The sequence below is a fragment of the Pelodiscus sinensis genome, chromosome 2 (assembly GCF_049634645.1).
Source record: "Pelodiscus sinensis isolate JC-2024 chromosome 2, ASM4963464v1, whole genome shotgun sequence".
NCBI classification, from domain to species: domain Eukaryota; kingdom Metazoa; phylum Chordata; order Testudines; family Trionychidae; genus Pelodiscus; species Pelodiscus sinensis.
Genome location: NC_134712.1, coordinates 60,258,073 through 60,282,054, shown reverse-complemented (window position 1 = coordinate 60,282,054; position 23,982 = coordinate 60,258,073). Strand labels below are relative to the sequence as shown.

Here is a 23,982-nt window from a genome sequence, read left to right as displayed (position 1 = left end):
ACCACCAATTCTGACTCTGTGTTCTACACTGTTATTAGGGGTAAATTAGATCTAAATGTCTTCTAAAAACTGGGCCTGTAAGGGTGTAACCGTTTAAACCAGGGGTGGGGAACCTAAGGGTGCCTGTGCTGGTGCTCCAGCCTCCCCACTGTGGGTCTGGAGCACACAGAATCTACTAGCCTGGGCCCCTTTAGGCTCTGATGTGTATGGGGAATGTGTGAGGGGTGTTGTCTTCAGTCAGGGGCCACATAGTGAGGGTTTGAGTGAGGAACTTTTTACCTTCTCACTGGTGTATAGCCCTCCATTGAATTTTTCTGTGGGTCAGCGGCTCCCAACCCAAAAAAATCTCCCCACCCCTGATTTAAACTCATGCTTATCAGTTGACTATTTGTTTCTGTAATGGTTACACACAGATTCCTGGCCCCACTCCTGGGGAGCAGGCTACATCTCTGCACTAATGTCTCTGTATCAGAGTTGGTGTACTAGTAAGCTGGCTCTGGGAAGCCGGGGCCTTTAGAATGGCTTTCCTGGATTTTCAAATAGAGCTTCTGTCTGCAGGCTCTATAATATAAAGTTTTTACTGCAGAGTCCACAGCGCAGCTAGCTCACCAGGAGTATGACCAGGAGCCAGCACACATCTGGTTGCCATCCTCACTCCCAGGGAGCCAGCTGTCTTGAGGACTCTGTAGTGTAAGCTTTATAGTGCAGCATGTAACCATTCCATTATTAATCATTTTCAGGGGCAGCCCTAGACTAGCTGCCAGCAACTGGCACCCTAGGTGAACCATGCAATTGGCACCCCCACCTCCAAACCCCTCAATGATATTGCGCCACCATTTGGTGCCCCATTTAACTTGGCGCCCTAGGCGACCGCCTAGTTCGCCTATATGGATGGGCTGCCCCTGATCATTTTTAACATCCCTACTAAGAACCCAGTAAGCAGTGAAAGTGTTTGGTATTGCTACTAGACCAGGACTGGGCAAGAACCTGTCAGAGGGGGCCTGATTGGGCCTGCCTAGCTCTTTTATCTGGCTGTGCTGCAGTTCCCTGCCCTGCCCCCGAACAGGTTGCCTGGGATCAGGGGATGCAGAAAGCCTTTCAACTGCTTCTATTTAAAAGGTTAACACCTTCCCTGGGGGCACCAGGCAACATGTTAGTGGTGGGGATGGGAGCTGCGAGCCCTTTCAGCTGCTTCTATTGAAAGGGTTCACAGCTCTTGACCCCGTCATGTTGCTTGGGAGCCACAGGGGAGTCGTAAGCCCTTTCATTTATTTTTATTTAAAGGCCCTGCCCCTTCTGCCCGAGGCTCTACCCCTTTCAGGACCTCCCACAACCACTTTCAGAGTGTTTGAAGTGGCCCCCAAATTATTGTCCATTCCTGTGGTAGACAATATTGGCCTCCTGTGATTGGGCAAATTCTCTGGCGTGGCACCAATTGGGTCGCAAGGGTGCTGGACTAGAGAGGCTCAACATGTGCAGGCAGTCCCCGGGTTACGTACAAGATAGGGACTGTAGGTTTGTTCTTAAGTTGAATTTGTATGTAAGTCGGAACTGGTACATATTGTAGGGGAAACTCTAGCCAAACATTTCTCCAGAGCTCAGTTATTCTCCCACACCTCACTTCCCTCAGTCCTTTATTCTCAAGCTGAGGTGTCTGTTGAGAAAAGCCGCTCCGCGTCTCCCTGGTCTGCTGGGGGGGGGGCGCTAGCTTCGCGTCTCCCTGGTCTGCTGGGGGGAAGCAGCTAATGCGGGGTTGCCTCACCCCGTTTGTAAGTAGGGATCCGATGTAAGTTGGATCCATGTAACCCGGGGACTGCCTGTACTTAAAAACATAATAGACTGCCTAATGAAACTCTAACATTGGCTACCAAAAGTTATTACCAAACAGTTACCAAACTCTTGATAATTAATAAAACAGCACAAACAGAATTTTGTCTTCAAATTGGTAGATTTTCTATTTCTGACAACTAATTTTTTTTATATAAATTATTAATGCATACTATAGTCTATTTATAATTGGAGAACAGTTTCAGAAATACAGTAATGTATGGATCTGAAACTTGATGCAGTTTATAGATAATTGGGTAATCTTTTTTTCTTTCTAATACTGTGTTGGATTTTCTGGAATCATATACCTAAATCACTGTATTCTACAATACTGATAGAACTATATATTTTGACTGTTTTCTATAGCAGCTATTATAATTGCTTTGTTTCTTTTTGTGTACTTTTCATAAGAATACTAGTTTTTGCTGTTAATAAAATATTAAATAGATTAAATAATAGTAGTCAGTTGCACTAGACTTGAAGTACAATCAGGATTTTATTGTGCACATGTAATAACAAATGTCCTTAGTCAGTTATCTAAACAGAGCACATTATTTATTTATGGATTTAATTATGTTTATAAGTGTCTGTTCCACTAATTTATTTTAGAGTAATTGGTTTTAAAAATTTCATCTAACAATTTAGGATGATCAATAATTAATTTTAAATAGGATTGTATGTTAAAATATGATAGTGTCCCTATTGAAGTGCACACAGTTTTATGTGGCTAAGCTCAAAATAATCTTTTGAAATACTTGTTTAATGAATGTCTAAAGGTTTTTTTTACCATCTCTCCACTCATTTGAATAAATTCCCTTTTGATGTATTCAACATTATTTGACTGCTACTTCACCTATAATGGAGTAAACATTAAGGGTGGAAACAGATTTTGCTTGTACATATTACATAGGTACAATAATCATGCTTTTTAGTAACTTGGAGTCTACTTCTCAGTTTTAAACTTTCAGGGGATCTAATCTTTAATCAGAAAGAAGGAATTATAAACTTGCTTCATATGCGATCTGTCAGCAGTAATGTAAAATCATCTAAGGTCTTGTTAATTATTAGTTTGTGCCATTTAACATTGTATAAAATCCTGTGCATTTATAAAAACAACTCAGAAAATAGTATATCTGGGACAGTCTCTTACCAGAAAGTGGTCAAGATGTCTGTGAAACAGTTAACTTTTCAGACGGGGCAAGTTTCTCTCTCTATCTAAAAACATAAACTTTTCCTGTGGGGCAACAGTGACATCATCACATTACTCTGTTGCTCCTGCCCCTAGCCTCAGAGTCCCCAGAGGAGGGAGAGGCAGCCATGACTCCAGATTCCCTCCCCACTCCTCTTTGGGAGGGCACCCTGAGCTCCTTGGTAGGAGGGCTTGGGAGTGGCAGCAGCAGCTCCTCGCTGTTCTCAGGGCTCTGATGCTCTAGGACCCAGTAGTGAACTACTGCCCTCTAGCTGTCTTGGACCAGGTGCTCCAGCCTTGCTCCTCCCTCCCTCCCCCCAGATGAGTGTGCCAGCACTGGCTTCCTGGTGTTGGGGGGAGGAGAAAGCCCCAAGACTCCGTGCTGGATTCAGCTTGCAGCAGTCTTGGGGCTTTCTCCTCTCACCTGCAGGAAGCTGGTGTGCTAATCGGGGGGGAGGGGCTGGGATGCACAAGGCTTGAACACCTGGCCTGCAGCAGCTAGAGGCTGCAGTTCCCCACTGGGTCCTGGAGTGTCAGGACCCCGAGTGCAGCAAGGAGCAGCTGCTGCCACCATATTCCTCAGCCCCAGCACTCCTTGGAGGGGTGGGGGGGAGGATCTGGGGCTATGATGGGGGAGAAGGATGGTGGGAGAGAGGCCAGGGCTGTCTGCAGCTGTGTGGGGAGGGGACAGGTTGGGAGAACCGAGAGGCCAGAGCTATGGCTGGAGAGGGGAGAGTGGTGAGAGGCCAGGGCTGGAGTGGCCTGCTCCCCTCCTTGGCCGCCAGGCAGGGAGGGGGGTGTTGAAAGGCTAGGGCTGGTTGCAGCCACCTATCCTCCTCTCCTTGGTGGCTGGGGAAGAGTGGCGGTGAGAGGCTGGGACTGGTACAGCCCTCCCTTCCCTGGCAGCCTGGGGGTATAGGGTGAGAGACTTGGTCTGGCGTGGCCCTAACCCTCCCTGGTGGCTGGGGGTAAAGCCAGGCTTGCCTACTCCCAAGGGATGGGAGGTTGGTGACCGAAGAGAGCAGGAGGCACATCCCTCTGGTAAGTAATAATCAAGGATGTCAAAATGTAGTCTACTGTGTGATTAACTGATAAGCCTAGGTTTATCGGTTAATCTTTTCGACTACACACATTCCCTCCCATCCCCCGCTGCCTCTGTATCAGAGGCAGCAAGGGTGGGGAGGAGCAGGAGCCAGTGCACATTAAGAGTTGGCTTAAAAGCTGCCTCCCCTGAACACCGGATCCGCCTGCTCGACGCCCCTCCTCCCACCTGCTGCTGCCTCTGATAGAGATGCAGTAGTGCAGAGGATGAGGGGGATAAGCTGGAACCAATACATGTGGGCAGCTAGGGATCAGGTTCCCAGAATACAACTTTAACCATGCCATTAAGCTATCTGGAGCTCCTAATTGTTGTGCAGGCAGTCCCTGGGTTACGTACAAGATAGGGACTATAGGTTTGTTCTTAAGTTGAATTTGTATGTAAGTCGGAACTGGCTCCAGATTCAGCTGCTGCCACTGAAACTGACCAGGGGCTGACTACAGGAAGCCCGAGGCAGAGTTGCTCTGCCCCCAGCTTCCTGGAATCAGCCTGATCAGTTTCAACAGCTGCTGAATCTGGAGCCTGGGACAGAACAGCTGGGACGCTGCCCAGTAGGTTCCCACAGGACCAACCCGGCAGCACCCCAGCTGCTCTACCCGAGGCGTCCCGCAATAAAAGCGTGGTCTGTTGGGGGGGGGGGGGGGCGCACTAGCACACCAGGGAGACCCGAGCAAAGCCGCACAGGCGGAGGGACCCCGCCGCCCGTGTGGCTTTACTCATTTGCCCCCGAGCAAAGCCACACAGGCGGCGGGATGCCACCTGTGTGGCTTTGCTCCTGTCTCCCTGGTCTGCTGGGGGGGGGGGGGGGGGTCCAGCAAAACCGCTGGACCCCCCCCAGCAGACCAGGGGGACAGGAGCAAAGCTGCCTAGGCAGAGGGGGTCCTGCCGCCTGGGCGGCTTTGCTCCTGTCCCCCTGGTCTGCTGGGGGGACAGGAGCAAAGCCGCACAGGTGGCATCCCGCCGCCTGTGTGGCTTTGCTCGGGGGCAAAGTAGCAAAGCCACACGGGTGGCAGGGTCCCTCCGCCTGTGCGGCTTTGCTCGGATCTCCCTGGTGTGCTGGGCGGCTTTGCTCGGGTGTCCTTGGTCTGCCGGGGGGGTGGGGGGGTCCAGCGGCTTTGCTGGACCCCCCCAGCAGACCAGGGAGACGGGGAGAAGCTTTTCTCGCCCCGGAGGACACGGGTGGCGACCCGCCGCCCGTGAGCTCCGGGGCAAGAAAAGCCCCGTTCGTAAGTGCGGATCCGACATAAGTCGGATCCGCGTAAGTCGGGGACTGCCTGTACTTAAAATCCATTTCACCCCACCACTGGATCTGTGGTGCTGCCTGGCCTCTTCCCCTGAACTGCTCCCTTTATCAGGGGCAGCATTGTGGGACAGGGGAGGCTGCTGCAAAGCAGCCTTTCTGTGATGAGCGTGGGCCCCCTGTGGGCAGAGGCTGCTTTGTGGCAGCAGCCCTAGTTCGCAGGAGGTCCAAGTGCCCTGCGGACCAAGCCTGCTCTGTGGAATGTTCAGTTATATCTTCAGAACCAAAAAGAGAAGGATTCTCAGTGTGTTCTCCAAGAATGTCAAAAACCTTGACAGAACATGTAAATGTATAAATAGAAAGTGAAGAAACAGGGCAAGGAATGTGATAGTGATCTGTGGATGAGAGGGAATTTCTTTGGCTGTACCAAACTTATTGCTTCCATGATGCATGACGTCGCATCTATGATAAACTATACAAAGTTGCTAATATGTCCCATAAGGCCACAAATACTATGTTCAGAGTCTAGAGCTCCGAATAAACTGGGAGGTACATCTGAACATAACCTAAACTTATCTATCTGTGCCTATAGTCTTCCAATTTTTGCTGTGGCTTTTGTGCACCTAAGATAGTGAAACAGGATTATCCATCTTCCTACCTTTAGCTTTAGGTTCACGTGTGATGTCAGGAGCTCATAAATCACATTTCTTTCTGCCAGCTTATATCATTTCCACATACGTGGAAAACTGCTATACATAGTAGGAAATAAACACAGGACAAAACTAGCTTTTTTTAGTTTAAGAATAAGTGGGGTGGGGTGGGGCAAGGGAGGCAGAGCAGTCCTGGGTGCAGTGGAAGCCAGGGATGTTTAGTCTTGGCTCTTCCTGCCTCTGAGAGCTAACCCAGTTGCAGCTCTGCACTTTAAATATGGTACGAGCCACAGCAGGAGTGAAATTCCATTGACAACTCAATTCATTATTTAATTGATACTTAACATCTCTATTCTACTCTGAAGCAAAGCATGAGAAATTTTGGTCTGCAAGAGAATGCTTTAGAAAGTTTCTAGTGACTAGGAAAAACTTCTCTAGGTTAGGGATGTTAAATATCAGTTAATTGAATAGTCAAGTAACCTCATGAATTTTTATCAGTCAACTATTCTGTAGTTCCCAGGGGCAGAGCCAGCAGCCAGTGCACTCCAGTTCCATTCTTGAGGAGCCCCCTGCCACTCTGTGCTGCTGCCTCTGTGCCAGGCGGGCGCTGGACAATGAGGGGAGCCAGTTTAAAAACCAGCTCCCCTCATGGACTGGCTGCCTGCTGTGTTGCTGCCTCTTTCATGAAGAGGCAGCAGTGTGGGGAGGTAGCAGCCCCTGTCTGGGGGGAGTCTGAGCTCCTCAACCCAGTGTGAGCCAAGACTGAGCCAGGCTGCTGGCCAGCTTGCTAAAAAATTTACTGGGAGAGGGGGGAGATGCATGTAGTGTATAGCGTTAACCAGTAAGCTTTTGCTTATCAGTTAATCAGATTGTACATTTCAGCTATGGGGTCGTTGATAAAAGACTATATTCTGGCGCAGCTTGGATTTGTGTAGTTATAGGAATAGAAATAAATGATTGGAAATGCTGTCAGACTTCACATGCGCAAATTCTAAAATAACTGATTTATTATATTTGTGGATTGTTTTAGTAAATCTCTTACTCTTGGGGCAGCTGAATGTTTTCCAGCTACACAGGTTTTAATTGCTTGCTGATAGAGGTCGAACCTCTCTCGTCCGGCATTCGTGGGTCTGGCAACATCTGTGGTCCAGCATGATTTGAGTTAGCTGAATGTCCACTTATCATGGCTGTGGCCAAGTTTCTCATGGTTCCATAAATTTGTTTGCAGCCAGCAGTTCTGACTGAGTGGTCTGTGCTTTTACTTAGCTCTAATATACTCTAAATGTTTTCTAAGAGCCCACTGAGCAGTTGAAGTGTTAGTATTTCGCTAGACAATATTGACTTCCCGTGGTTCTGCAAATTCTCTGGTTCAGCACTAGTCAGATCCTTAGGGTGCTTGACTACAGAGGTTCAACCTGTAGTGCTGACTACTCCAAGAAAATTTCTCATAGCAAGTAATCTGCACTTACTTGCCTATGTATGCAAAGAATATTTATATAATAATTTAAGTTTACACAGCAGTTTACAGTAAAAAATGTGCAGGATAGTCTGCGCACCGGAATGTTTAATCCAAACACTTGCATGTATAGTACAGGACAAATATAAATTGCCACAGTCTTATCGTTGGAAAAGAAGTAGATTGTAGCCTCCTATTTTTTTAAAACCTACAAATGTTTCAACTTTCCAGTATTCGAATGTATTTCTTGAATTAGAATAGAACTACACTTGCAGCATTTGTTCTGATTATTATTAATGTAAAAAAATGCCAGATGCTTCTGTAAAAAGACCAACATGACGGAATTTTTTTTCTTACAGCTGACCTATATTTGTAATGACTTTTTAAAGTATAAAAGAGGAAAAATGTTGTTTATAAGAAACTGAAAGTGGCAAACATTATATATAGTTACCTCAGACACAACAGTGGAGGCTAACCCATAATTATTATGGAGCAGTATAGCCAATACTACATCTGAAATAACAGAAATATACGATTTTGTCTGTTGGTTTAAATTAAAGATGAATTTGCTGCTGAAATTGATAGCTTAGGTCCCCTAACTTGAGAACACGTTGTTTGTTACTGTTACTGTTTGAATCTTTGGATAGTTGCTTACATTAAAAAAATGAACACACTTGATTTCATGTGCTATATTACTGACTCTGGAATGTGTTTCACTTTTTCACTAGAATGAGTAGACTAAATTTGATATATGACTTTAAAGGCAACAGAAAACACTGTACTGTGTAGAATTGTCAGCTCCAGTGCAAATTTTCCTGCATTAATGTTGGTCTTCCTGACCTAGACAGCTACTCATTTGGGTAGCAAGAATTTATACCTTTACAGTTCAAGCTGGTGCTGCTGTTACAGTGGCTGAATACTTGAGTTCAGTTCATTTTAATACATCTTTCATGGAGTGCATGGTATCTCATTACTTCCCAATCAGATAAGGCAGAATTAGGGATGCGTTCCCAGTTGACGAGTTAACTGACTACACGGACTGGCGAGGGCTACCTGTAGTGGTCCTTACAGGGCTCAAGCATCCCCCTACGCACAGTGGGCAGGAGCTGCTCCAGCCCCCACTGATTAACCATAACTGGTAAGCACCATCCAGCAAGGGTGATGTTAACTAGTTAATCAGTAAACCATTTACAAGTCCCGCTCGCCAGCCACGCTGTCCGGTGATCTGCGCATGCGCAGATCGCCTGAACCTGGCTCTTCCAGGTTGCAATCTACTCGCCACGTGCGAGTAGATTGCATTATTTGTCGAGCCCTGCACATCCCTATTAAGAATATTTTCATATTTATAGAAAGGATGCAAGAGAAGGAAGAGGTAAATGACCATTTCTAAATAGACTAGCTGCTAAGGTAAGCGGGAATGTTTTAAGATAGAAATTAGAGGAATTCCGATACAGATACTGTGTATGTGATTGATTTGTGACAAATGACAGTCTCCTGTTCTTTTCTACTTTTAACAGATGCCTTTAGAATTAGAGAAGAGAAAATGAAGTAATCAGAGTTCAGATAGAGAGGAATAGACTGGAAGAACATTCCTATGGAGGAAAGTGGAAGTGGCAATTTTTAATTGCATTCAAAAATTGATAAGGAACCAGTTCAGATAATGGAAATGGAGACTCATTGTGTATCTTGGCTACCATGTTCTGGACAGCTTGAACTATAGAAAGACTACAAAAAGAACTGTAGGAGTTACGACCAGTAATGAAGGCATAGATAATTTTTTTTGAAAAGCTGCTCTGTCTGGCAATGTAATAATGGCTTTGTATCTAGTAGAGCAGGGCTACTCAACACGTGCTCCATGGGCCCTATATGGCCTGTTTGTTTGTGGCCCACAGTGTAATTTAGATTTATGCGGGGCTCAACACATGGCCCGTGGGTGGGCTCCTTTGAACATGGCCACCACTAGAAATACGCTCCACAATAGTGAGGTGTCTCCCAGGTGGGGAGAGCATTGAAAGACACAAGTGGACAGGCTGGCTGGAACAGAGGATTGCTGGTGTTTTTAGCCCCCAGGGGGGAGGTGCCAGAAGCGTTGGAGCATTGTGGGAAGTGCTTTGTATTCATGCCCATCCATGTGAAATAAGCTATTTGCATATATATGCAACTGCACTTAATTTGCGGCCCTCGGCATGTGCTGGGATTATCATGGTTGCCCCCGGGGCTTCCAAAGTTGAGTAGCCATGAAGTAGAGGTTAATTAGCATGCTTGTTTTTCTAGAGCACAACTGAAATGTGAAAAGTTTTATATTTCAGTTGCACACTAAGATTTAAGATTTCTAGTTTTCATATAGCTACTCCAGAAGGATTTAGAACTCTGTTAACACTCTTTAGTGGAAAACTTCTCATTAAAAACACAGTAGTTCTTAGAAAAGGCCTTCATGTTCCACAGAGCCCAGAACTTCATTTTCTCCTCCTCCCTATTTATTGCTTGTTTAGAGACAGCCCTTTCACAGTGTAAAGAATATCATTATAAACAGATACTGTTGTGCCAGAGCTGCATCCAATAGTTTTAAATCAACAAGTGCCAGTTTAATCTTTTGGATTTTAATGTCAGATTTTCTGTATGTGCAAGTGAGAAATCAGTCCTTGTTTGCTTTTATGGCTTTACCTCTTAAACTTGAATTGGCTCTACTGGCTAAGCAACTAAGTGGTGTGAGACACTATTGAGGCTCAGATTAGTGAAGAATCTCAGGGACATTAGTCCCAGTTCTCTTAAACATCTATTTTAGGAATTGAAAGTTATTGCAACTTTAGTTTCCTTTTATTGTGATAAGTTAAAAGCAGAAGCTTGTTTTGTTACACTGATTTGACAAACCAAATTTGTTATCTAATTTGGGAAAAAAGCCCACTTCTAATACACAAGCTGCTCTCCTAAATGTGCTTCATAAACAGTCTTATAAACCAGTAGGAGTGATTGGAACTTAATTGTACCATTTGTCATTTTAGTTGCAATAAACGCCATTATTTTGTGGCCATACCAATCTATGTAATGGCTTTCAGCAGAGACTCTAGGTGCACGCTAAGGATGTTAATTACTAGTCGACAGGTCTATTCTCTTCCCCACCTCCCGGTTCCCTTAATCAGATAGAGGCAGCAAAGCGGGGGGGGGCGGGGGAAAGACTGGGTACTTCAAAGCGGCAGCGCCTCATGGCGCCCGTACCTGGGCTCTGTGCAGTGCTGCTGCTTTGAATGCCATGGCGGTGTTTCAAAGCAGCACTGCATGGAGCCTGGGGGTCAGCTCCCTGTGGCTCTGCCACTGTGAAATGCCAAGGCAGCATTCAAAGGGGCAGTGTTGCACAGCTGAGCTTGGGCTCTGTGTGGCACTGCTCCTTTGAAACGCAGCGCTGCGTGGAGCCCAGGGTCAGCGGGGACTTTAAGTCTCTGCTGACCCCAGGCTCCATGAAGGCGCTTCCTCTTTGAAATGCACAAGAGCCCCTACTGGGAACTCTTGTACATTTCAAAGCTGGCACGCCTGCGTGCAGCCTGGAGTCAATAGGAGTTCCCGTTGGCCCCGGGCTTCATGCGGATTTCTGCATTCTGCCTTTGAAATATACAAGAGCCTCCAATGGGCCTCTTAGACATTTCAGAGGAGGAATGTGGAAGTGCTTGTTGAGTAGTCCAGTGGTTCTCAACTGTGGGTCATATGGCTCCTCAGGGGCCACGCCCTACCTCTAGGGGGCCACATGGAAAAAAGGAACATTAGGTAAATTATGTACCTTTTTTCCAGCTAACAGCGGCTATGGGGGGAGCCACGGAGGTAAACGAGGCTCAGAAGAGGGTCATGAGCAAAAAAAGGTTGAGAATTGACTACTTGACTAGTAAATTAATCATTACTAGTACATGCATAAGTTAGCTATTGCTGGAAGAATTTACGTACAGAGTTTCCTTTTTCTGTTTACTTCATTTACAGTCTAGACTGCAGTCTTATTTCGGGATACTGGAAGTATCCCAAAATAGCACACCACATCTTTAAACATGCCTACCATTTCCCGAAATAACGGGTGCGCTATTCCAGTGTCCCTGTATCCTTCGTGTTAAGGGATTGAATAGTGCTTTATTTTGAAATTTGGCGCTGTCTACACAGTGCCAAATTTCAAAATAAGCTCTTTTGACCTAGATTTGGAATAAGCTACGCAATTTGCATAGCTATTCCAACATAAAGGTGCTTTCTAGATGCACCCTTTAAGAAGCAAATTTAGCTCCAGGTTGGATCTCCCTGGAGGTCCAGCGCCCTCAGAACCTGAGTGCTCCTGAACGTGGGGATTTGCTGAACCAGGGAAGGTCCCTTGGGGTACATCTAGACTACAGGGTTTTGTTGACAGAAGTTTTGTCGACAAAGAGCGTCTAGACTACATCCAGTTCTGTCGACAAAGCAAGCCGCTTTGTCGACATAACAGTGTGGACGCAAAGGACAGTGTAGATGCAATAATGCCTTCTATCGACAGAACTCTGTCAACAAAAGGCATTATTCCTCGTAGAATGAGGTTTACATACGTCGACAAAACTGCTGAGTTTGGTCAACATTATGTCGACATAACTCAAAGGCAGTGTGGACGCAGGTATAGTTTTATCGACAAAAGTAGACTTTTGTCGATAAAACCCTGTAGTCTAGACACACCCTTGTTGTTGTCCTCCAAATTCTCCCTACTGCTGGCTGCTCCTTGCCCTGCTGCTCCAGCTCAGGCCCCTGTCCTGCTGCCACAGGGCTCCCCAGGGACAAAGCTCAACAGCCTCCACTGGGGCTGGAGTGCCACAACTGCCATTTGGCTCCTGCCAAATCGTAGAAATGAGTTACCTGGGATCTCTGGAGCTAGGGATCAGGTTCCCAGAATGCAGCTTCAACCATGCCATTATGCCATCTGGCGCTCCTAATTATTGTGCTTTTAAAAAAAAAATCCCACAGACCTGCTGGCACTCTGGTGTCCAACATCTTAGATGCTTGGAGCCTGCAGAACTCTCCTTTGTTCTCATTAATGTTTCAAATACAGGGTGCCTGATTCTCTTGTATTTTCAGATCTACAAGAAGTACTGTGGCAGTGGAGGGCATATTGATTTATTTGAGGACAGGTTAAAGAACAAAGCAAAAAACAGTTCAAGGTTGTTGCTATTCACAGAGTAGCTGCAGCTGGTAGGGTGTGCTTTCTGGACCAAGTAAATGAGCACTGAGTAGTGCAGTTGCGTCATAATGCAAGTTTGGGATGACAAACAATGGCTGCAGAACTTGTGGATATGAAATGCCGTGTTTCCTACTCACTTCAGCCTTCCAGGACAGGGACACAAAAGAGAGCTACAAAAGAGAAGCAAATGGCAATAACACTCTGGAAGTTTTCAGTGCTTCATTGCTGTCTGCGGAAAATAATTTTGGAGTTGGAAAATCCACAGTGAAGACCATTGTTATGCAAGTGTATTGGACTATTCATTTTCTTCTGCTATGCAGAACTGTGATCCTCGGCAATGTGCAGAATATAGTGGATGGATTTGTAGCAGTGTGCTCCTGGACTGTAGGTAAAGTGATAAAACACGTCAAGCATGTTCCTACTTCAGCACTAGCTCACTTTGCCACAGAGTGCATCAATAGAAATGGCAGCTTTTCTATGGTTATGAAAGGATTAGTGGCTCACCCTGGGTGCTTCACTGGTATCAGTGTGAGCTGGTCAGGGAAGGTGCATGACACTGACATTTTTAAGAACATAGCAATGTTCAGAAAATTGCAAGCATGGGACTGTCTTTCCTTTACCATTAGCAATGCCAATAGTAATTCTGGTGAGCTCAGTCTACCCTTTGCTCCCCTGGCTTGTGAAACAATACACTGGCCATCTCGACAGCATCAAGGAAAGATTCAAGTACTGGTTCAGCAGGTGCAGAATAGTTTAATGGCCTTTTGGTAGACTGAAGGGATGCCAGTGGAGTTTATGCACAAAAATGGCATAATATTCTCTCAGATGATGTAGCTGCCTGTTTGTGTCTTATGTCATATCTTTTATTATAAAGAGAGAGAAACTGATGATAGAGGGGAGGCTGGAGATGGAGATTTTTCTATGAAGATTTTTAAGTAGCCAGATGAAAGGCTCATAAGAGTTTATTGTGAATCTGTGTGGTTGAGGGAGCCTTTAAAAGAGCACTTTTATGGTCAGTCAGTGGTGTTCTGTGCTGGACTCTTACATGGGCCTGGAACACTGAGTGTTGCTATGAAATATGCTGTACTTGCTATACATTAATAAATGACTGGGTATTTTCCTAGTTATGTGGTACTTGCTGTACATGTATAAGTGTGTGCTTTGAATACCACCGCACGTTCTGTAATATGTTGTGAACGCAAAGATAAATTTGTTCTCCAAAATTTGAAGATCAGAAACACTGCAGACTGTGCAAAAACCAATCAATGCAATACTAACTCTTAACAGAAATTAATCAAATGGGATTTTAAAACTGGTAAGGCGACTATTTTTTTGTCCATTTGTGTGCAAATGTAGTCTGGCTAAACATACCTTAACTAATGGTTGATGTATGAGAAGCAGTGATTTTCCTTCCTGTATCCCTCTCCTCCTGCCCCAGTATGGAGTGCTAAGAATAAGGATGCAGCTTATGATTGTGGTGTGTTGGGGAACGTAAGTGGCTGCTACAGTGCAGTCCTCTGAGGACTACAAAGGGTGGGTATTGGGTGACTTTTGGAGGTGTAGATCAAGCATAGTCTGCAGCATTTGGTTTTTCTGCCTTTGAAAGCCCATTGTTCTGGTGCATTTCCCCCTCACTTTCCTGCTGGTACTTCTGAGCCTTTCTCCTGTCCGCTACTTCCTTCTCTATGCTGTCTGCCACATTGACCCTCTGGCTTGCAGAATTTTGCTGAACATAGGATTGTAAGACTAGAGGGGACCTCGGTTTTCTAGTTCAATCCCTTGCACTCGGGGCCAGACGAAGTATTATCTAGTCCGGGGGGGGAGGGAGGGGAGGATTCTGGTAAGAGGTCAAGGGCCACACTTTTCTAAGGAGGGGCTGTGGGATCTGGGATGGAGGTTGGATGCTGAGCAGGAGATCAGGTTAGGGGATTGAGATGCAGTAGAGTGTGGCACCTGAGAGGTAATGAAGGAAGGAATTGTGACCTGGGGCAGGAGTTTGGGGTACAGGGCCTGGAAAGGGGTTATAGGTGCAGGAGAGGACTCTAGCATGGGAGAAGTGTAGGGACTGGAAGGGAGTAGTGACATGAGGCAGAGGGGGTGTAGAGAGGGTTTGGGTGCCGCCCTGGAGGAGCGAGTTTGGGTGCCAGATGCATACTCTGTCCAGGACGTACTTACGTAGGCAGCTCCCGGCCAGTGGGATGCTCAGGCTGGCTCCCTGCCTGCTGTAGCCCTGGGCTGCCCAAAACAGCCAACTGCTGGGGTCATGTGCCTCTCAGTGCTGCAGGCCCCTTGTGTGGGGGCGGGAAGACTTCACATGCTACCTCCACTATCAGCACAATTATCACAGCTCCCATTGGCTGAAAACCTTTTGGTGAAAACATGAAAAAAGTGCTATTTCCATATTTTCTGTCCCTCTCTCCCATCCCAGATCAGTAATGAACCTAGCTTGTCTTTGGTCTTCATCTTGCTCCTAATCTATTTATAGAACATGATCTCCTTAGTACTGTTCATTCTTCTCCTCATCAGGGTCAGTTGTGGAGAGGGCATCCCTCAAGTCTGCAGCAGCTGCTGATACAGACAAATGGATCATTGGATTGGCTGTGCATTAAGTGAAGAAGAATTTGCTTAAGTTGGTTTTAAACTTGCTGTCTATTGATTTCATTGTGTGGCCACTAGTTCTTATGTTACGTGAAGGAGTAAAATGACACATTCTCCACATGATTCATGATTTTATAGACCTCTGTCATATTGTCCCTTTTCTAAAATGAACAATTCTAGTCTTCTTTAATCTGTCCTCATATGGAAGCTATTCCACACTAAGGATGTTGAATTGCGTTTAGTCAGCTAATAGAATAGTCAATGGAATTTCCATTGACTACTCAATTAGTTGACGAGGGGAGAAACTGCAAAGCTTCAGTGGCTGTGAGCTAACCCTGTAGCGGCTCTGCCTTTTATACGTAGTAAAAGGCAGTAAATGCAGCTCTTACTACGTTTAAAAGACAGAGGCTCAGTGCCCGGTACCCCGCTGCGTCTCTGCCCTCCCCCGCAGATATGAAACTAGTCGCTTACATCTCTGTTCCAAACTCCTAATTGTTGTTACCTTTCTCTGTACCTTTTCCAATTCAAATATATATTTTTGAGATGAAGTAACATGAACTGTATAGTGTATTCAAAATGAGGGCATACTGTGGATTTGTATAACGTCATAATTATTATTTGATTTATTATTTGTCCCTTTCTTAATGGTTCCGACTGTTAGCTTATTTGACTGTTGTACGCTGGTTCTGGGATGCATTAACAGGAGTATTGTGAGCAAAGCACAAAGTCATTCTTCTTCTCTACTCTGATCTGATTAGGCCTCAGTTGGAGTATTGGGCATGACATTTCAGGAAAGATGTGGAGAAATTGGAGAATATCCATAGAAGAGCAACAAAAATGATTAAAGGTCTAGAAAACATGACCTATGGAGAAAGACTGAAAGAACTGGGCTTGTTCAGTTTGGAAAAGAGAAGGCTGAGAGGCAACATGATAGCGGTTTTCAAGTATTTAAAAGGGTGTTAGGAGAAGGAGAGGGGAAAAATTGTTCTCCTTGCCCTCTCAGGATAGGACAAGAAGCAATGGGCTTAAATTGCAGCAAAGGAGGTTTAGGTTGGAACACAGGAAAAACTTCCTGCCTATCAGGGTGGTTAAAAACTGGAATAAATTGCCTAGGAGGATTGTGGGATCTCCATCACTGGAGATATTTAAGAGCAGGTTAGACAAACACCTGTCAGTGATGATCTAGGCCAGGCCTGCACAACTCGGAAAGTGGCAAGGGCCATATTACTCCAAAGAAAACAGCTGCAGGCTGCAATTAGGGTTGCCAGATGCTTTCTCAAAAAATACCGAACATGCGGGCTAAAAATTTTTGTACGTGTCCAATGTTCTCTGAATTTTTTTATGGGGCAGAGCGTGCAAATACTGGACTGTCCGATAGAAAACCGGACACCTGGCAACCCTAGCTGCAAGGGTAAGTTTGGGGGGAGGGAGGTGTTACTTTATTAAGAATTTTTCAATTAAATCAGGCCTGCACAACATACGGCTCCCAATGCCCTTACCCTCTCCTCTCCCAGCATCACCCTGTCCCCCCCCTCTCCACCCACTGACACCTCCCCTCCTGTCCCATTCTTCATTGTCTCCACTTGGGCCCCTGGCCATTTGTCTCCTGCACCCTGTCCCTTGGTGCCTTCCCCTCTCTCCTGACCTGCTCCCTTCCTCTCTGCACTAGCCCCTTCCCCTCCCCTACCTGGCTTCTGCCTTCCAGTTTGCGGGGCTGCTGGAGCCTTTTTTAATCTGGTGGTCACTGGCCGTGATGTCACAATACCACATCACACCAGCGTCCTGGCGTCTGCCGGCGTCCCGCCCTCTGGCTCGCGCCCCCGCACTGGAGCTGCACAGAGGCAGCCTGGTGGCAGGAATCGCTGCACTTTCCCCTCCCCGGTGTCGCGGCGCTCCGCTCCTCCACCCGGCCAGCGGATCGGATGGGGCCACGCCGCCCGTAGTCATCACAGGCTGCACAGTGAGCCCCTGTGGCCCATATGTTGTGCAGGCCTGATCTGCTGTGCAGTGCTTGGTCCTGCTGTGAGGGCAGGGGACTGGATTCAATGACCTCTCAAGGTCCCTTCCAGTTCTAGTGTTCTATGATTGAGCAGATGTTTTTGGGGAACTATCCAGGCTCTTTAAGTAGGTGATACGAAACAATTTGAATTACTTTATGTATAGCTGGGATTGTTTTCCATTGTACATTACTTACACTTAACAACATTGACTTTCATCTGCTGTTTTTTTTGCTCAGTTCATACAGTTTCATAAAATCCCTTTGTAACTGTTTGCAGTTAGTTTTGAACTTGGGGATGTCAACATGTAGGCAACTACACGATTAACCAATAAGCCTGAGTTTACTGGTTAATCCTGTTGACTACATGTATACACCCCTTCCCCCCCGCTGCCTCCTGCTGCTGAGGGAGTCGAGGGCTCTGGTGCCTGTGCTGGAGCAGCTTCTATCCGTGAGAAGCTTGGACCTCCCCACAGACGGGCTGGTGCCACTCCATGCTGCTGTCTCTGTATCAGAGTCAGTAGTGTAGCGCAGCAGGCAGGAGATGGTCTGTGTGGGAAATGAGCTCCCCTCATGGACCAGCTTCTGCCCCCCCCTCCCTCCTCAACTGCTGCTTCTTCTGAGACAGCAGTGTTGGCAGCGGACTCCCCGGGAGTCAGGCCAAGAGTGCACTGGCTGCTGTCCCCATCTCTGGGGACTATTGAATAGTTGTGTAACTGCTAAAATTTGATGTGGTTGCACAACTATTCAGTTACACAGTATCTAACATCCCTACTTAGTTCTAAGTTACCTTGGGTAACTTTGCATTGTCTGTAAATTTTGCCACCTCACTGTTCATTCAAGTAATTTATGAAAGTACTCCAGTATAGAGTCGTAGGGAAAACCCACTCTTTGCCACTCTTCATTTAATCCTACCTTTTGTTTTCTGTCTTTTAACTGGTTACTGATCCAGGAGAGGACCTTGCCTCTTATCCCATAAGTTTTTGTGTTACTTGAGAGCAGGGATGGGGAGTAATTTTTAATGGGGGACCACTCCAAGATTTTGCTAAGTGGTCAAGGACTGCACTTCTGTGGATGGGTATGGGGTGTAAGATGGCAGGGGTGTTGTAGAAGGGAGCTTAGGATAGAGGACTGGGGTTCTGGAAAGGGTATGGGGGCTGAGAGGGAGTTTGGGTGAAGGAAGGGGATATAATCAGGGGCAGGGATTTGGGGTGCAGGGTCGAAGAGGGGATTCTGGCATGAGTGGGGGAGGGGAGTAGGAGTGGGTGCAGAGTCTGGGAGGGAGTTGTGATATGGGAGAAGGTGGGAAAAGGAGGTGCAAAGGGTTTGGGTGGTGATGTGGGCAGGGAAATGGGGTGCAGAGTCAGGAAGGTGGTATGGGTGCAGGAAAGGATTCTGGCCTGGGAGAAGGACTGGTAGGAGGGGTACAGGATCTGGGAGAGAGTTGTGACCTGGAGGAGGTGGGGAGAGGGAACACAGAGGGTTTGGGTGGTGGCCCGGGGGAGGAGAAAGGGGGGCAGTGCCAGAGGTAGGCTTTGGCCGGGCAATGCCTACCTAAGCAGTTCCTAGCCAGCGCAGACTCCATGCCTGTGTTCTGGGTGGGCTGTTCCATGTGGCTCTGCTCCAGCATAGGGGGAGAGGGAAAGAGTGGGGGCACAAGGGAGGAGTGAGGAGGCTTCATTCGTTACCCCTGCCTTCAGCAAAACTACTTAGTGCCTATTGGCCAGAAACTGGCCAATGGGAGATTACAGATTTTGCTATGGTGTGGGGACAGCTCACAAAGCTTTCTCCTCTCTGCCCAACTTGCAGAGCAATTACAGCCTGCTGTTTAAAGCTGCTGCTCCTGCTCTGTGGTAAGGATTTTGGTGAGGCAGCCGCAAGCCGGAGCCAGCAGTTTTGTGGGTTGGATCTGGCCTGTCTGGATCTGGCCTGTTTTGCCCATCCCTGCTCAAGAACTTTATTAAAGGCTTTTTGAAAATCCAAGTATAGTATAGATTGGATCATTCTTATCCACATTTTTATTGATAAGTGAAAATAATTTTAATAATTTGGAGAGACATGATTATTAGCCTGTCAAATGATTAAAAAGATCATGAGGTTAAAAAAAATCAATCAATCAATCACAATTTAATAGCACTATTAATAGAATACCATGTTTAAAACTATATTTTAATGTTTTCCATGCTTTCAAATACATGATTTCAGTTACAACACAGAATACTAAGTGTACAGTGCTCACTTTATTATTACAAATGTTTACACTGTAAAAAAAAAAAAAAAAAAGAAATAGTATTTTTTCAGTTCATCTGCTGATAGGGTAGTTCAATCTGTTTATCATAGAAGTACAACTCAAATGTATACTTTTTTTACATAGCTGTAATCAAAAAAATGTAAAATGTTAGATTCTATGTTTCTACCTAGTCCTACTTTTCATTTAGCTGGTCACTAAGATAAACAAGTTTGTTTACATACTGGAGATGCTACCTGCTTCTTATTTACAAAAAGTGCAATGTAAACACCTGCTCTAACTTTCAGATGACATTATAAATAATGGTAGAGGTCAAGGCTACTCAACATGTGGCCCGTGGTGCAGTTTGGGTTTACGCAGAGCTCAGCAGGTGGCCCGCGGGTGGGAGCCAAAGCAAAAAAGTAATCAATATAATGGTCTTCTGTTGAGATGCGTTTCAGCATTTAAATTCTTGGACTCTCATTGCTCATTAAAATTGCTGTCATATGGGTGGAAACTGGGTAAATGTTGCATTTTATTAATATCAGCAGAACCAACTTAAATGGGGCTTGTGTTGTCTAGTCTTGCCTTATTTTTTGTATTAATGCCCATCAGTGTGAAAGAAGCTATTTGCATATATATTTGCATGTATATGCAGCCACGCTTAAATTGCGGCCCTTGGCATATGCTGAGAGTATTATTGTGGTCCCCAGGGCTTCTAAAATTGAGTAGGTTATATTTTGCATTTTGTTCATTAGCCTAGTCCCGTGGTCCCCAACACAGTGCCCGTGGGCGCCATGGCACCCGCGGGGGCATTTCAATGCGCCCGCCAGGTGCTCGGGGCTGGCATGGCCCCGGGCACATGATGCACGGGCGCTTGCGGGGGGAGCGCACTTGGCGGGGGGAGTGCTGGCCCCAGGCGCGCGGCCCTTGGAGGGGGCCCCGCCCCCGGGCACGCGGCAATTGGGGGCCCCGCCCCCGGGCACGCAGCTGGGGGGGCCGTCCCCGGGCACGCGGCAAGGGGGGCCCACCCCCAGGCGTGCTAGTGTCCCCGCCCCCTGGCGCCCGGCGGGCAAACGGCCACGCCCCCTGGTGCCCGGCAACCTCAAAAGGTTGGGGACCACTGGCCTAGTCAGTTTAACTTCCTGTTCTCTCTTTCAGAGGCCAGGCCTAGACTGCAAACTTTTCATGGCATGGTTATGTAAGGTATTGGTGTGATGAGGAGGGATGTAAGAGTTTAACCAGTTAACAGATAAGCATCAGCTTATTGGTTAACCATACCAGTTAAAATTCTAGTCGCTGCTGGCAGCCCGTGGATCATTTAACTATGTAACCTGGGGTGGGGAACTTCAGGCCCCGGCCAGATACCGCCCCTGGCTTGCCTGGATCCAACCTCCCAAGGCTCAGCATTGGGGAGCCCATGCTTGCACTCCAGCCCCAGCCACCCACTGGGCTGGAGCATACAAAATCTACTAGCCTGGGTCCCTCTAGGCTCTGATGTGCAAAGGGAATGTGGGGAGTGTCTGTCTTCAGTCAGGGGCTTCTCGCTTTACTTCCCACTTATGCGGGGCCCCCGACTGATTCTTCTGTAGGTCAGTGGCCCCCAGCCAAAAAAGGTTCTCCACCCCTTATATGACAGATTGAATGTCAGTCGGTTACACAGGGTTTTTTAAATCCCTAATGGTATGTGATTTTGAGTGAAATAACTATCAGCGAAAGCCCCTGGTATAGATGCTGCTAGCACCACTTTTTGTTGGTTAGTATATAGTAAACCTATACCAGCAAAGCCTTCTATGTGTAAGTCTGTTGTGACTGTTTACTGCAGGATTGAAAATGCAAGCATTCACATTAAAAAACTGAAATACATAGAATCGTGCGCAATTACAAAATTTGCATCCATATCTGATCCACAATCAGTGAACATAAGCCACAGATACTGGCATATTTGCAGGGCTTTACAAATACTCTTACAGTTCCCATTAATAGATTTTGCAAATCCCTCGTCCTCTTGAACATTTACTGATCTTTTTGGGCATGAATATTATCTTCTTTTTACACTGCAGTGAGTTTTTGTCAAACTGCTTACCTTTATTTTTCCTCAAAAATTACCCTTTGACTTTTCCTCCCCTTTTCATTAAAGTTGTTGCCCATTTATTTTGTTGGTTACATTCATCTCAAAATGGCAAGTGCTTTAAGTTAAACTAGCTACTCATTTGTATGACTTTGGATAGGAAAAAAGGGGGAAAGCTTAAAAAGATCCCTCTTCGTACATCATTGAAATCATAATTCTGCAGATAATTTCCTGCAGAAAATGTTTCATTTGGTGATCCTTCAGTTGTTATCTTGAGTTTAGAAAGAACTGAAACTGCATGAAATGGAACAATATGGAAAAGGTGAACACAAGTTGCTATATTATCACTTCAATGTGTTTGCATATTCTGGGTTGATGCATGTATTTCCAAAGCCTGGATGTTTTCCAAGTTCATCTCCATAACTTTATTTTGCTAGTATGTGTAGCAAATTCTGTTGGCATGCACAAAATCTGCTTGCCATGTGGTCTATAACTAGCATTTCTCATTAACCAGCTGTTGCATTCTCATGTAGCTTTAATCAAATGCTAATTACTCTCCATGTGTTGTCAAACTCCACCCAAAACACTGTAACATCAGGGCACCTGACAAATTCTAAAATGAAACGGGCTGCACTATTGTTCCTTAGCAAAAAACGTAAGTTGATCGAAGGAAACTTCTATCCTGAAGTGTGGAGATTTGGCAAAGATTCTGATAGATTTTGAGAAGTAAAGAAAAGAACGTAGGGAACAGAATGGGAGCTGGAAAAGAATTCAGACTGAACGCTTGAAAATGACTCCATGTGAAGATGCTCTGTTGTAATCGCGGAAAGCCTGGCATAAAGGTGTTCTATTGTTTGTTCTATCTTAATTGCTTGAGAGCCAGAACATTCCTGAGAACTGTGTATCTAGTCAAGATGGGAGAAGGTAGTTGATATTAAATGGAATTTTACTTGTGTGTTTTGGAGACTTTAAAAATTTGGGAGGTGCCTAACTTCAGTCTCTTAAAGCAACAAATATCTTCAGGTGGCATTGCTTTTTAGCTTATTAATTAAAAAACCATTCTTGGACATGATGGACAGTGTTTGTGTCTTGGCATCCAAAGAATGTTACAAAAATGCAAATAAGAATGATGATGGTCTCTAGTTGTTAGGGGTTGGGTGAGTATAGGAGACCCTCTGTAGCAAGTATATACTTATTTCCATGAGTTGGCTTTCTTCACAACATTTGAAAGTATAGTAGGAAATATTTCAGAAATTCAGTGTTGCTTAAACAAAACCTTTCCTAAATGAAAATCATTTGATCTTGTGCTATTTTTCTCACTGCTTCACATTACAATATTGCAGCTAATGATACAGCAATAAGCTGTAACAATTTAGAAATGAAGCTAAAGGTCAAGTGCCTTTAGCCACCTGAAAAATGCACCAATAGTGGACTAATACTCATGAATGGCTCATTAATTTCTAATTTAAAAATTCTTTGTAGGCCTTAATGCAGTGTATTCCTTTGCTATAAAAAGTAGCTCCTAATAAAGTGATGGAAAAACCAAGGAAAGGAGAAAATACTTTTCCTACTATTTAAAAAGCTTGTTTAGATTATAAGCTATTTGAAGTGTAAGCTGCTTTGTGTGTTTGTGCAGCATTCAGCATAGTGGAATCCTGATTGATAGCAAACCCTATTGTAATAAAAATAATTTGCACTATCAGTACCTCGAAGTATGCAGTTTGGGGATGAGAATCTGGCTCTGTGTAGTGGTTGCATTTTGAATGGTGAGGTTCTAACTGTGCAACACTGTGAGCTACTGCAAAGGTGTTCATTGAAGTACTAAACCTCTTTGAACAATCCATGGGCTCAGCTAGACTTTGAACTTTTAATTAGTACAGCTTCAGTCACATATAACTACTATGTACCTTCTTTCTTTTAGTCTGTCTTCTGAAAGCATTTGTTCAGGATCTATTGTTTCCTGCCTAATATATTAATTTCCATAACACTGTATAGCTTCAATATGTTACATGACAAGTATCAGAGGGGTAGCCATGTTTAGTCCATAACTTTGAAAACAGTTTGTAGTCCTGTGGCACCTTAGATTAACAGGTACATATAGTATCACGAGGTATAGTATCAACAGATACATTTAGTATCCCACTTTCTGGCAGCCCTGTCTTGCACACTGAACCCCTCATTTTTGTACCTACCCCAGAGCCTAAGGGGGTCCACAAAATCCACTAGGCAACCACAGAAAAGTAAATCTGGCCTATGAGAAACCCTGAACCTCAGTCCTCCCTGTCCCTTCCCTTCACCCTGTGGGGCTGGAGTGCCAGAGGAGTGTGTGTCTCAATTGGGGGGGGGGGGGGGGCACATCAGTGAGGGTTGGGGGTTTTTGGAGGAGTGTTTTTACTTCTCACTTATGTGGTCCCCAACTGATTTTTCTGTGGGTCAGTGGCCCTGACTCAAAAAGT

The 23,982-nt window shown here is 45.6% G+C and overlaps 1 protein-coding gene and 1 long non-coding RNA gene across 3 annotated transcripts in view; one reads left to right on the top strand and one right to left on the bottom strand.

Annotated features, from left to right (window-relative positions):
* The window catches only part of YTHDF3 (YTH N6-methyladenosine RNA binding protein F3), a 53,302-nt gene that overhangs the window by 21,525 nt on the left and 7,795 nt on the right, over positions 1-23,982 (top strand). The window lies entirely within an intron of this gene.
* On the bottom strand, positions 15,093-18,900 carry LOC142827056 (uncharacterized). Its single transcript, XR_012901429.1, has 2 exons — positions 18,783-18,900; positions 15,093-15,202 (listed from the first exon to the last, which is right to left on the bottom strand). It is a non-coding gene; the product is annotated as an uncharacterized LOC142827056 (long non-coding RNA).